This window comes from Pieris napi, chromosome 8, assembly GCF_905475465.1.
Source record: "Pieris napi chromosome 8, ilPieNapi1.2, whole genome shotgun sequence".
Taxonomy (NCBI): Eukaryota; Metazoa; Arthropoda; class Insecta; order Lepidoptera; family Pieridae; genus Pieris; species Pieris napi.
In genome coordinates, this window is record NC_062241.1 from 8,761,930 (window position 1) to 8,778,015 (window position 16,086).

Genomic DNA, 16,086 nt, shown 5'->3' on the forward strand with positions numbered 1-16,086 from the left:
AAATTGAATTAATTATGGTAATTTCACACATTTCTCACAATTGATAGCTAGGTATTTCTTACGCTTATGTATTACTTATGTTACCCATATCAAAATTATTCTTATTTTCATCTGGAACTGAACTGAGGGTGTTATCTTACTGCACTATAAATTAAATCTATAATATTAATGTAGGGAATCTCTTAGAGATAAATTCAAGGAAATTAATATACTTACCTTTCCCTCGCAATATATTTATGAAAATATTATATATGTATACAAAAATAGTGATAAGTTTACTAGAATAGAACATACGCACAATATTAATAGTCGGAAAAAACGCAGCCTGCAATTTCCCCGTACTAGACTATCTAAAGTTAGTAATTCTTTTTTGGGAAAAGGGATACTTTTTTAAAAAAATCCCAGACGCTCTTTTATCTCTGCCTTTTAATAAATTTAAGAAATGTATTAAAGAAAAGCTGTGTAAAAAGGCTTACTATAAAGTTAACGATTATCTAGTTGATAAAAGGGCCTGGGACTAGTGCTAGACAGGCTACTTCTAATTAATTTGCGATATTTGTTTTAAAATAAGTGTTGTTTGATGATTTGCTATTTTAAAAGAGTACCGAGAGTTTTTTACGCCGGCTTTTTCTCTCGGCCTACACCCTCTGACTTCTTTGCCGATGAGTAGGGATGCCTACAAATTCAAATTTAATGACGTGGAATAAGTGATACATGTATCTTATGTTCCATAATAGACATATTTTATATTCTTTTTTTATTTTATACTGTCGCCTTGTACCTTATGTACTTAATACTTATGTTAGCCAAAATGTGTCGTATAAATTTGTTAGTTAGCACTTTAGGTTCCCGAATTTGAAATAAAATTCGTAATATTACCATATTTCGCCAAAATAATTTTATATCCGTAAAATATGCATTACCTCAATATTCGGTGAGCTTCCGTAGAATGTAATAACAGCAATTTGAGAGGACCTCAAACGGGGCAGCTTATTATTACTGGCCCTGTTATTTACATCATGATGTGCCTTGATTATTGAGTAAAAATTTGCAGAATCTGTTATGTCATCTAAGGAATTTAATTTAGATCGCCCATACTCGTCAGTAATAAAAGTAGTTCCATTATTAAAAGTAATTTCGTCCTTCACATAAACATGAGTGTATTTTTAATTAACATGTATAGCACAACCCTTTGCGAAACCCCGCTAGTCTTTGAAGAAAAATTTAGTGGGAAGCGTTTCCCACTACGTTTTTTCACGTTAGAAGTTTTAATAATAGAATTTGTATTAAACAGGCTTTAGTAGTAAGCTGTGACACCAAACTATAGACGAAAAATTATACTTCGTTTGACTACTGCTATAGATAAAAATTATAACACATTTTAGTGTGTTTAGTAAATAAAGTGGAACTCATAAGCATAACTTTGGCATAACTCAATTCAATATGCTGCGCTGGTATATCAACCGATTGTTTAGTGATACACCGCATGCGCCGTCACGCGCATTTCTAATCAGAAAATAGAAAACTTTTTCGGCATTTTTAGGGAAATCAAAAGTACGTTTAGAGTCTGGCTAATGAAAGAAGATAACGAAAAAGCGCGACAAATTCAAATAAATTTAGTATGCTATCCCTAAAAGTTTGATATATTTTGTGGATTAAACTTACTTGATACTTGATTTTATTTTATTATTTTTTACATTGATAGTAACTGTATGTACTGTACTGTATTTCTATGAAATTAAATACTATACGTATTTAGTCTTTTACTATTGATACTTAAAAACTAGCATTGCATGGAAAACTAAAACTATAATTACTATAAAACACAACTTTATTCAGAATAATCAAAATCAGAATCCAAAAAATCAATAAAACAAAGTTTAGGCTATTATAACTGTTAAATATTCGGACAAAATATATAATTGCAATAAAAATGAGTAATTGCATGAAGTATCAAAACAATAAATCATACTAATCTAAGAAATTCAAAGACATTCTGTGTTGCCATCCGAAAGTTTTCAAATAATTCAATTATGTTCTTTCATTAGCTATAATCTTTAATATTTTGCATGATTCACTGACGTAAATCTATATCAGGTGTCACATGTCAATGTCAAGAGGCAGCTGTCAAAAGAATAGAGCAATTTCGATTCAGCGTAATGCATGGCATTCAGATGCGCCTATGCAATTCATACGCTTCCCGTTTTTTTCGAACTAAGATACTTTTTTAGCCAATAACCGACAAGTATCACTTAATTTTGGTCATAACGTAAAAAATTTAAAAATTCGCAATTTCAAGGCAGTATTTTACTTTAATGTGTGAAACTCGCTTAAATAACATAAATTCGGGTGTTTTTATCGTAAACGTTTTTTTAATTAAAAACAGAGTTTTACGATCTTAAACAAATGAGCATTAATACAGTTACACGTGATTAACATAAAAAATATTTAAGTTTTTACGACGATACCGAAATAAAAATACTTAATATAAACATAAATCAATCGGATGAAATGCAATAAACGATTTTTTATAGATTCCTCATAAAGGAATAAAGGGTGACACACTTGCCCCCCGGGGTTTCTTTATGTTTAATATTGGGATTTGGACCTTCAATTGATATTATAGGTTTTTATTATGAAGCAAATGATAATGGTTTGATATCACGTTGAGCTTTTAAATCATATAACAACTGGGTAGATTTAAGATAAACAACTTTTTTATTTTACTCTAAGAAAATGCTTTTTTTTTTCACCACCGTCATTATCAAACGTGTGTATCTTATTTCTTCATTTTCTTTTATTTCATATGTGTATATTGTCCTCGTTTTAACATATGTGATATTGGAGATCATAATTAAAACAAAATAAAAATATGCAACTTCTATCTTCAACAGGTGAAGGTTACCACTAAATTTGTTTAGAAAAAACGCCAAGACTCTCACCCGATAATTGAACCCAATCTTCAGGTGAAGATGCCAACCACTACACCAATGAAGTATTGTACTATATGACAGAGAAATTGAATTAGTGATTTATCCCATATGAGACGTCGATGATTATATAGTGCCCGCACAATGTGGTTAACCGATGCGGGTAATATCGGTTATGTGTGGTTTTCAGGTATATGAACATATTATAGAATTGGAAAGTAATGAAATATCGTATAAGTTGTCGTTTGAGTTTGAGTTTGATATCAATTTTTTTTGGTATTAGTAGTTTATTCAAATGTCGTAACTGCCTGCGAACCTAGCAAAATATAAAGCAATTACCTATCTTTCTCCCACAAAAACTTCAAAATATATGTCATTGTTTTTTTGGAAGATATAAATTATTTTCAAAACTGTATTTTTTAGGAGACTGATTAGGTCTCAAACGCATCAAAGGAGAGGCTTGTTTCGAGATCCTTTAGGTCTCCAAAGCACCAGCTGAAAGTTCTTTGAAAATGATGGCGCAGTGAACGTGTTAAAACAGTGTTATCAGACCGATTTAGTTTTTATAAGGAATTTTACAGTAATAGCTAAAAAGATTTCGACGACAGAACAACTTTCAAGTATCTAGTATTAAAGTTTGTAAAGTAATAAAAACTTAATTTCAAATCAGAAAGCCGCAGCGAAATTGCAAATAGCACGCGAACCAATTATGTCTGAAGTTTTGGCGAGAGCAATGAAAGATACAATTAAGTAAACAGGCAATATTTATTCTGCTATTTATTAATTTATATGCGGTCGATGTTCTAGATTCTTGGAACGTCCCCTACCTAATATCTTTTTTAATGAATTGAAACACCACCTACTTTAGATACTCTTTTTTATTTTTTGAGTACTCTATTAGTTTTTAAGTACATTTAATGCATGCTTTGTTTGTTTGAGTGTGCAATTACTTTTTGTTCATTTGTTTAGATAGATTAGATGTAAGAGTATATTGTAATGCCCATTGGCAATTTTTTTTATATTCATAAAGCATTGTAGTTCTTAAGTTATGGTACAACATAGTTCCCCCCACACATTCCCTAAAGTGTAAAATCCATAGGGATTACGGACAAGGGTATTCATCTTACAAAGATACCTAATTAAAATCTAATAAATCTAAGACATTACAATGATTATTTTAAGTCATACGGCATTAGGTACTATTACAGTTTTAAAGTATAGTTGTCAGTGTTGTGGTGTGTGTGTATTATATTGCATGAAGCCATGGCGCGATTATATTCTTAATAATCATGGCAGACAATGTTTCCCTGAACTGATGCTAGATCGACATATCTAATATATAAAAAATGCTATGTTGGTTTGTGTACGCTTCAAAAACATAAAAAGTTCTGCACCGATCGAGCTGAAATTCGAGGATTTTTATCTATTTTTTATCATTTATATATTGTTTTTTTTTTTTTCTTTTTTTTCCAGAAGTATAACAAAATTAAACTTATATGAAATGTATTCTTTGTTTTGCTTCTCATTTCTCAACCATTCAATCACAATGTGCCACAGCAAAGCTTGGCAGGGTACAGCTAGTTTTCTATAATTTTAGTTTATTGGGAGAAGCGATAATGCATTTACAGGTATAAAAAGAATAAATCTAGTTTTTAAACAAATATAAAATTTCGTTTACTTTTCGTCTTTCAAATAGAAACTGCGCTGAAATTCAGTGAATACTCCTGACGGTAGATATAATTTTATTTTTGCCATATAAATTGGAAATGCCAGAGTGGGATTAGACACGTGTCAGTTGGGGCAAACCGATGCACTACGTGACGTCACGTATTGCTTGTATCGTGGTTTCGTAGTTTCAAACACTATGATAAATCTTTTATGGACACTGTCTAATGTCATAGAGTATTAGGTTGGAGAAATAAAATCTTATTTCTGGGCACGCCTACAGCTAACACTCAATAGGTATAACGATATCCATCTTAACGTTTTTGTAAGGAATTTCCTCTCAATATCCGTAGCACTCATGTTGTAACTTTGGAATCGGTACAATGAAGGTAAGATTTGCAATCGCTATAGTTATTGAGAGTTACTGAGTACCAGCGCAGGCTTGAATCGCTTTGCTTAGTAAGCTTAGTGCACGTATTATATGGGAAGAGATTAGGAATAGAAAAATAGATGACTCATAGATATAATCACCAACTTTTCTGTGCTAATAAGAAAAGATTTCCTCGCCATGCCTTGCATCAAATAAAGATTTGATAAATGTTGGTTGGCGTAGTTATTTATTGATGTTTGTTCTTAGGATTTAATGTTGTTACAATAAAACATTGAAGTAACTAATATACATGACTTCTTTATTTATTTATGTAAATTATCAAACCTCCTACAAAAAATTATTAAAAAAGTTGTCTGTGTAGAGCGGAATTGCCCGCTACTGTGTAATCTCTATAGCCATCCCAATGAGACTTCATTAGTTTTCCTTTAATGTTTTAAACATCTTGATATTGTAGTACGTGACTAATGAAGCTACGAACCTGGTTGAGTGTGAAAAAGGCAATTACTGAATATACATACGCAATTTATCGATCACACTTTTGCATAAGTGAGAAATAAAGCCAGAACTGCGACATTGGTACTCGGACTAAATTTAACCCCAGACCGTATTCTACGAATTTAACTTATATTCATGAAGCCGTTGGTAGGTAAAATCCTTATTTAGACAGCTTTCCGTCGTTAACTGAATGAAACGTAATAAAAGTATGATTAAATCAAGCGCTGGCGGAGTTTTTAATTAAAAATTTAAATCGCAATTTACTCAGAACGATATAGCACTAAACGTGATGCAATTCAACCATACTAATAAAATGCAAATGCATCCATTTGTTTCGCCACCACGATGATGCCACGATTTTCATGACATTTTTAAATGACAGCTTAAGGCTTTTAGTGGTCTATGGATTTTGGAAGATCTTGTGTGAATTCTTTTTCTTAAATATTCAATTGAATCTTTGAGTCTTCTAAAGTAGTTCGTGTAGTAATTACAAACCCCCTTTACTGATAACAACTAAATCAATATAATCGTACCATTTTAATTAAAGAACTTACCTGTCTCTATTTACCACAATGTATACTCAATTTAAGAGAAAGAGACGAAAGAGTCCTAGTTAAAAGTGCAATTAGACATCTATATTTATGATAAGATTCCTGGTAGTATTTACTATGATCAATATTTAGTCACGGTTTTGAATAGGACTTAGAATCCTTCAAGAAAAGAGTGTACCAGTTCTTGTCTATGCGCGGTATCACTATCATTTCCCCCTGTTACATCAAAAAGTACACATACCATTAACAAAGAAATAGTTTAAATTGCACAAAAACTGACTGTTATCTCACAGTACCGCCATTAATTAAAAACCCAAATCAATTATATTTCCCTCTGTCAACGGCTGGTTACCGGTTAGATAAAAGAACAGTAAATGTCGGTAATGGTTTTACGTTTGCATGTCTGTATGACGTTATTCGAATGATTATACTAATGGTACCTCCTTTTAACGATCTTTTAGCTCTTGAAATTGGCTATAAAAGAGATAAGCTTATTTATGGCAACACAGATGCTACCTTACTTGGTTATTTAGCTCACTGCAATCCTCTTAAACTACACTGTTATTGTATACTTCATACTGGCAAACTGACTGGGTTCGCGTGAACTTTGAATAAAGATACTTCTAAGTTTAAAGCTCCCTAACTTGTCTTGATTTAGACACTAAGGAAAATAACTAATTTAATCGGACTCTTTTACGTCAAAAATGTATTGGCTTTTGATTTTCGAATCTCACCCTTAGGCATATATCCTGAGTACGTGTACAAAACTGCTTGTGCGGAGCTGAAAAGCCTGTAAGTCCAAAGTCCAATAAAATCAACATTTGAAGCAATACAACCAAATTACTTTTGCTGGTCTTAGATCTTTTCGAACGCTTAATTTAAAACATTGAACATTTATTGTCTATTGTCATTATAAGGTTAAAATTAATATTTGAAAATAAGAAAGAAAATAAAGACATGTTTATTAATACGCCCACAAATTACACAAACACATTTTTACATAAATTAAAAGTACAGATAACACCAAAAAACCACTAAGGGGTCTACTAACTCTAGTAAAAGGTGTATTCTAAGCACCTTGGGGCCTGAAGGACAAACCCAGTACAAATGTATTTTAATTCCTTATAAACTCAAGAGTTAAAACAAAAATACAATCAATACAAAAAACATTACAACAAATAGCGAGAAAAAGAAAACGTGTTTATTTATACCTTTGTTAATTTGTCCTCACTCAGTACTCTCGCTGTGAACACTCCGGCAAACCCTGTGACCACAAACTGATTTTCAGTCCAATCATACATTTGTACACACATCAGAGAATAACAATTTTCTTTATATGTAAACATTCTTCGACGATCATATTTTAATTTTATTGCTTTAAGCACGAATTATAAGGTATATTGAAATCATTGTTCCCATTCCAATTGTATGGAGCAAAATTATTTTATTGTATGTATTTATGTTAGTAATAAAAATGAGTTGTTTCTTACTATTTTATGGTGGTGTAAAGACGCAAAATTATGGGCGTTGGGACCTATAAACACAAAATATAATAGATTTCAATTATACACGATAAATACTACAAATAGTATTTCTTATTATTTCAAAGAAAGATATTTGTCCAATAGACTTTAGAAAAACATAGCTACAACCCTTGTTATTGGCCTCAGATTTATGTATCTGTTTCTTAATCATTGTTTTTTCTTATAATAGTGGAATATCTAATCAGCCTTCTATCTGACATGCCGTCGACTTTATAGGTTTAGACAAGGCCGTATCTTCAATGTTCTCCTTCCCGACCAAATTTTTAATAATTTGTGCACAGCCGAGGTTCGAACCAACGACCTCAGGAATAAGGATCAAACGCTCAAGCGCCAACACTGCTCTACAACACCACCTAGACTAATTAATGAATATGAAAAATCAAGTTCTACACAGAATCTGTTATTAATGTAAACCCTAATGTATGATGATGGGTTCGATTAAGTTTAAAAATATAAAAAAAAACATACTACATACGAAAAATAATCAAAAATCCGTAAAAATATCTGTCACATACCTGTACAACATCAGACTTCGCTATATCATAAGTTATGTAACATATGATTACGTACGTACGTAATAAGATTCAGAAACGATACTTCTGATTCCCAATAGTCAAAAATATAGGATTTTAATATATCTTATAAACTTACTCTTAGTAGCTTGTCAATATTAAGCGATATTATTTCTACCCTAAAGTTTTTATTCACCACTATTATAACTCCAAACCAAGTATTACCAAAATATCATCAAATATTAAATAATGCCCTTAGTTAAACAACCGCAAAATTCAATTCAACAAAACCGTTATAAAATGAGAAAGCAGACTCGAATCATTTTGAGTGGTTAACCACAAATGTCAGGTGAAGTTCCCAAGTTACAAAGTAACTTTCAATTTTTCAAATGTTACATCAGTTTTAAAGTGTTTGCATACCAGTTGATTTTGTGTTTGAAGTTTTAACCATTACTTAGTTTCCATTTGTCTCAAGTTTGATTTAGATTCGTTGAAACTGTTCGGATAATTGTACTAAAATCTGCAATGTACGAAATTGTGCTTTTGTTTTGTGTGTTAGAAAAAAAATTCTACTTTAGTAGACATTAACTATGACGACTCATTGGTCTAGTGGTAGTACCCCTGACTGCGAATCCATGGGTCCCGGCTGAGACGAACATCGATGTGATGAGCATTTGGTGTTGTGCTTAGGTCTTGGGTGTTTAAATATGTATTTATATGTCTATCTATCAATAATATGTATGTATATCCATTGCCTAGTACCCATAACACAAGCTTCACCGGCTTAGCATGGGACTTGGTCATGGAAAAAAAAACTATGAATACAATAAAGTAGTGGCGAAAGTTTGTAATTTGTACAAACGAGCTATGAACATTTTGACTACCATCGCATTCATTTTAAACAAAGAATATCTATCACAATTGTTTTTAAATAAGATATCTAATTAAAGTTTCCTAATAAATATGTAATAAACACTTTTATATATTTTTGTAAAGATTTTCCTAAGCTAATTACTTGAATTTGTGAAGCCCCAAGTCGGCCATGGAGCGCTCATTACACATTTCTGATATGATACTAAAATTCCATCTTTTTAAACGCAGTAAACTAAGTGCCCCAACATTAAGCTAGATGTTATATGAAAACAAATTAAAATAGCTTATTATTTCCTTTATACCAATGTAATGCACTGAGGTGTGATAATAATAAATAGATTGCTTTTATATCTGTCTCTACCTCTCTTTGTTACCTGTACCTACCTCTATTGAAGTTTGCAACACCGGCATGCTTGTCTACCTACCTATCTACTATCTTCTTTGATGTTTATCTAAAAACATAATAGCTGTTTAGATTCAATCACTTCTGGCTCGTCGCGTTCACACAAACGCTTCTTCACCGTAGGCCTAAGTCCCCCGGCTGTTCTTAATACAGAACCAATTTGAATTCAATTTAGCTTTTTTTCGAGCAAGCTTTTGTTGCCTCTCAGTTGTGTTTACTTTATTCGATTTCTGTAATTTCATTCATAACAAACTGGATTTGGGGTTCCGAAGCGCAGGGTTGACAGGGGCGTTTGAAATAATATTCTCTTTGATAAGAGCCGGTTCGGGCAAGTAGGGACCGAGTCAGTGATTCTGAAAGTGTTTAAGTAAAATAATCAAGGTATATGATAAAACAGCAAACATGTGGATTGGTCACGTACGTATTCAATGTTAGCGTGAAGTTTCTAGATTTAAGTCTGAATGGGAATCCCGAGAGATATTAATCACTATTATACTTGGGAGTTACACTTAATATATCTAACATTATCTTATATAATATATGCGGGCATGTCTGTGATTTTATTTAGATTTTACCAAAAATACCAGAAATATTTAATTAATACATTCACGCCTTTTTTCCGAAGGCAGAGACCACGGATTTCCAATTGCTACGGTCCTGACATACCTCTCTCGCTTCATCCACTTTCATGACATTCTTTACTTATTTATTTGTGGTCTCTCTTTGACTAAACTAGCACTAGAAACGTTAAACGTAAGTTAACCTTACAGTTTACTTAAAAAACATCACGTTTGTAAGATGTATTTTTTTAAATAAAACTCATTAAACGTCTACGGAACCGACGATGGTTTGGAAACCTCTGCTGTAAGCCATAACCGACCGGGATTTGTCAACGTGAAGTGACAAAAACTAATTATGGTCCACAATGAGCCATTTGGGAGAGGGGTGATGGTAAGATATCGATTTCGTAGATTTGATCCGATTATTTTGTTAGAAAAATAGTGTCACAGTGATACTTAACCATTGCCCTGATACTGATTACGTTTAGATTAAAAATAATATAACACCCTTTTGAATGAAATGTTGAGTGATCATTCTAAAAAAACTATGTAAATTAACAAAATCTTTGTCAGAGAAGGTTTTTGTTGTGATGTAATAAACATCTGAAACAACGTTAAGGTTCCAATTTCAATAGAGAAGACGGCTTAAAATTGTCAAAAACCTGGGATCCAATAATATCCAAATTAAAATCTCAAGATAAACAATCCGCGAAAATAGAGGACACCTTGAGCCATTTCTGCCAAAACCCTCCATCTTTTAGTCGATACCAACTCCGGGAAAATAAATACAAATATTACAACTTTTTCTATAGCTGTGATACTTTTTGACATTCAACACCTTTTGTCTTCAGTCACCGTGACCACGCACGCTGTAAAGCACGCGAAACGTCGGTTAGATTTAAAATTATGTAAAATAATTGTAAATTTAAAAAATTACATAACTTCAATCCGGTAAAAAAGTGTTTTTCTGTGTAAAAGTTATATCAGTAAAAGAATTTTTTGAATATTTGGTTGATTATTGACAGTAAACAAAAATGAGCAATGCTACTAGAAGAATATACATAAAGTATAACAGCACCAATATATATATCTATAATATTTTATTGTAATAATTTCCGGTTATTAACATCTATTTAGATAGCTCATTTATCAAGGAATGTTATCTAACATAAAAATGCAGTTACCAAATCAGATTATAGATTGCCAACTTGTGAGTAATTTCAAACCATTACCAGCACGCAACGTACAACAGCACAAACCAGATGCCCCATACTGCAAAGGGAACACGTAAATTTAGGATATAAATTATTTCAATCTATCGGCATCCAGCTGAGCTAAGCTACAAATTACTATCGGGCACCCCGTGGCATGTTATTGTTTCGCCAGCGATTAGATCTCGTGCCAATAAACTATTGACAGAACTAACGGTTGCTAATTGAGACATAATTGTATTTATCGCTTTTTAATTTAAATAATAAAACAATTTAGGCTTTGACAGATACAAGTGTAAATAAAACTACTTGTCATGTGTCAAAATCATTGGACAGATCCCGAGTTTATTATTGTCTGTAATCCACCATGGATTGTGTGTCTTGACTATATAACCATTTTATTTTTATATGGTAGCTGATGGTAGTAAATATCACAGATTTAAATTTTAATTATACGCCAGAGGATTCGTATTATTGGTGATATACAGATAACATTTTATAAACTATATTCATGCTAATAATAAATTCCACGTAAAATGTGGAATAAACGGCTGTTAATTACACTATTAGAAATCTCAAAAAAGACAATTAAAAAAACACTAAAACCAAATTTACGTAATAAAACCACGGCATCGCTAAATTTACTTAGATAATATCACTTTCAACAAATGTAGTAACGACCGCACAGCACGACGAAACTCAGCGCGCCAACAGCCTACCTTTTATTTTACTTACGACCGTCCTACCCTCCATTATTTGTGACATCTGAAAATGCATATAAAATCATATTGTGTTCTATATAAATTGGTTTTAGTATGTCAATTCTTCTCCGTGTCTCAGTTGCCACCCGCTTTAAATTTCCGGTGCTACAACAATTCTTGTTTTGGGTTAGTAGAAGCCGAATAGTGTAAATTATAATCAATGACACAGACGCAAAAAATGTCTGCACCACTAAAAATAATTAAAAATTATTTTACAAAAAAAAAACAAAAAGTTTGGTCCCTATATTACGATACTTATTCGTTGAGCGAGGAAAGCACCAGCTCTGGGGTCATCGGTACTATCTACCAGGCGCTAAGGCCCAAGAGTCTCTACGCCAAAGGGAACAAAATCGAAGTTGGAGGATAGACACTTATAATTGAGCCGTTTATTATTTTCCTGCTCTGCGGCCGCCCCAGCTTTTTTGCTTGTCCGAGGGATGTGAGACGGGGCTAACGTGTCCACAAAACAGCATCCCATACCAAAGCCCGTTCCATCTTTCAAGGGATCAACGACATCTCATCCGGCCGCTTGCCATTGCTAGGTTAAGAAAATTATAAATATCGTACATTTGATTGTTATGTTTAGGTTTTAATAAACGAAAGATATAGTTTTATTATTACATTATTTCCCCGAGTTGACATAGTCTAATTAAACTATAACGCCCGCAGTCATTCCTATAGTTAACAATGTTAGCTACGGATAGATTGAAGATCGGATAGCGTCGATCAACTGGATTAGTTGGGAATTAATTAGCCAAGTTATGTGAGAATGACCTTTGGAAACGACATGTTGGATACATTTTGGTAACATGACACCTAATTAGCTTTAGTCTTCTTTGTTTTAAGACTAGTTTCTACAGTAATATAGAAGAACGATTTGTTTTAGTAAGGTAGCTAGCTCAAACACCACTAAAATCTACACGTGAAGTGGACAGCCAAAAAAGTTAAGTTTTTTGTATGATTTTTATTTGTTAAGTTATGGCCTTCTATAGAATTGTCGGTGTTGAAATTCGTATTTTTTAAAAGTATATTTGTACTTTGTACTTCTAGTAGGTATGAATTTGGTCATACTTAATAGAACTACTCGTTTTTCGCTGTCTACTCTCGTCTACCAACATTCTATGATGTCATGCCATATGTACTCTTATAAGCAACCAACTATTTTTTGGTAAGTAGATTTATTGAGATATATATATGAAATATACATGAAATAGTATACACGTAATGCAATTCACGATTATTATCTTGTTCTATGCCAAAAAAGTAATCCGTTTAGTAATAAAAGTGTTGAACTCACACCCATATTCAAATACAATACGAACTCAAATTAAATAACAATTTCACTCTACGATTAATGCCAGTTACCTTGTTATACTCAAATCTAATTGATGCTGTGTATATATATTTGGATTAATTTCTTGTAGTTTCTAAACATGTATTATTCATTTATAAACATACTTTTTTCTTGCTATATTCGTCATTCCATAGACGCCCGGTGTAATAGCATTCAGAAAGACTTACAAAACTTGCTTACTGAAATCAAATCTTATATACGTATAGTACATATGAAATATATTGTTAATTAATGATAATATAAAATCGACGTAGGAACATAAATAAACCGTTTTGATTACGATGACCCCGGGCAAAACAAAACACAATTACACCGTGATGATTTATTATGTTTGCTTTTAATAGTCGAGAAGCGTTCATTAATTCGGATTTGATATAGAAATTATAAAAAGTAACGGAATTATGATTTGTTATCGAAATGCTAATGAAAATATCAAAAGTTGAAATTTGTAATTATAGATATTCAATTTTAAATGAAATATGGAAGTCGCTTGAACTAAGACAGATGCGTTGGGTCCTACTGCTTTTCGAAGGCCACGCGATGACAAATAATGTTCAGATTTGACAAAAACTATTCAATAGTACTTTAATAACTTATCCTAGGAAAGAAATTAGGTACTTCGTGACATAGATATCTTGGAGAGATTCCAGACCAAAGCTCTGAGAACAATGTTTGGCATCCCCCATTGTATAAGCAATAGGTACATATACCTCGACCTCGGCCTAAAAACAGTTCGGCAGGAAATAGCTCAAACAGCCTGAAATACCAAGAGAAGCTGATCTCCCATGTAAATAAACTGGCACACGCTCTGAGCGGAGAAGGCGGTCTTCAGCATAAGCGGCTAAAAAGAAGGGACGTACCGAGCCTATACAAAAGATTTACCTCTTAACATCAAGAGAGTCGTGTGAGAGGTTTCATACAAGTATGGCTCTTGAGGATAACATGAACTGAGTAAAATCAAACAAACAAGTGGCTTATTGCTGGATAGCAGATTGCCATGAAGCAGATACAACAACAAAAAAAAAGGTACTTCGTGAACTACTAGACATACATTGAACGATGCTAGATTTCTTTATGGATCCTGGGATACTTACAGCAGAGGAGAGGAGAAGAAATCTTGTTACAAACACTAGAAGGCTTCTTCCAATAGACTTAATAATTTCGTTCCTTTTTCAGTATAATGGTTTTCTGCCACGTTTTTGCCACTTAATTTATAAGCCCAGTTTAAAACTGACATCCTCAACCAGTTGGAAATGTTCTAGAAACATAGTCCCGACGATTGATGAACGCCGCTTTACTTAACTCTAAAAGTATATAATTCCTAAAAGTAAAAAATAAAAATAAACAACATTTTTAGGTCTGGGCCTCAGATTTCTGTATCTGTTTCATGATCATTTGTCAAACAGGCAAGCAGGTGATCAGCCTCCTGTACATAACACACGCCGTCGATGTTTTTGGTCTAAGGCAAGCCGGCGACCGAACGGGATGAGAGTCGCACGCTGAAGCCACTAGGCCAACACTGCTGAGAGTTAAAATGCAAATTTAAATTTTCTAAACAAATATTTTTTACATTTCTCCAAGCAAGTAAAATTTATAACTATATTATACAGAATAATGTACTCTGTAAAACCTTTTGTAGTACAATTTGAGGGTTAATTTAAAAAGCATCTGCCCTACAAGATACGGTGGGATTAACCCTAAATTAGAATGTAAGAGAACGAGAACACTTGGCTAATTAAAAAACCAATTTTCCAGACACATCGGTATAATAAAAGCGAAGGGGAAGGCACAAAAGCTGGCAATTACTTCCTTTTACGTGGTATAGTTAAGAATATTAGTTATTAAAGTTATAATGTCCAATGTCCAACTTACATTGTATGTTTTGAATCATTATTAGGTTTTGGATTGCATTGCGTTGGTTGCGATTGCAGAACTCACATAATACAATCCTAAAAATCCTCTCCGAATACTAGAACACCTTTACGGATTTGGCAACGCAATGAAGCTTTGATTAGTAGTCAAACTAACTGTGTCATTTTGAAATTTTTATTCATTGCTCGGAAATAAACATTTATGGTATAAATGACGACTCATTGGTCTAGTGGTTAGTACCCCTGACTGCGAAACCATGGGTCCCGGGTTCGATCCCCGGCTGAGACGAACATCGATGTGATGAGCATTTGGTGTTGTGCTTAGGTCTTGGGTGTTTAAATATGTATTTATATGTTTATCTATCTATAATATGTATCTTTATCCGTTGCCTAGTAACCATAACACAAGCTTCACCAGCTTAGTATGGGACTAGGTCAATTGGTGTGAATTGTGTTTAAAAAAAAATATTATTATGTTAATACATAATTACTGTAAATAGTTAAAATTTACAGAATCTTCTATTTAAATACTCGATTGTGACCATCAACAAGGAGTAAATTGCATTTAATATTCAAATATATCCCGATCACGTTGTAAAAAAGGAACGTAAAATCGATGCAATTACTAACTATAACATTGTTTCGCAGGAATGTTAATACTATCCCGCATACATGATATTAACATTAAGATATTTTAATATATTTTCCTTGAGAAATATTATAAAGAAATATTATTACAGTAAGTAACATTTATATTGATGTTTAGTAAAAAATAATAACACATTGTTGCAAACATATTTTATTCATTTTAAAGACAAACTTTTGAATAATCATATCAATGACATTTTCATATCATTTTTCACGTGCTATTCGTGTAAAATATAGAGAGCAGTGTTGGTTGGCTGGCTGTGCACCAATGGACTTTCTTTCTATATGCGCGTTTCACATTTGCTCGAACAGTAAAG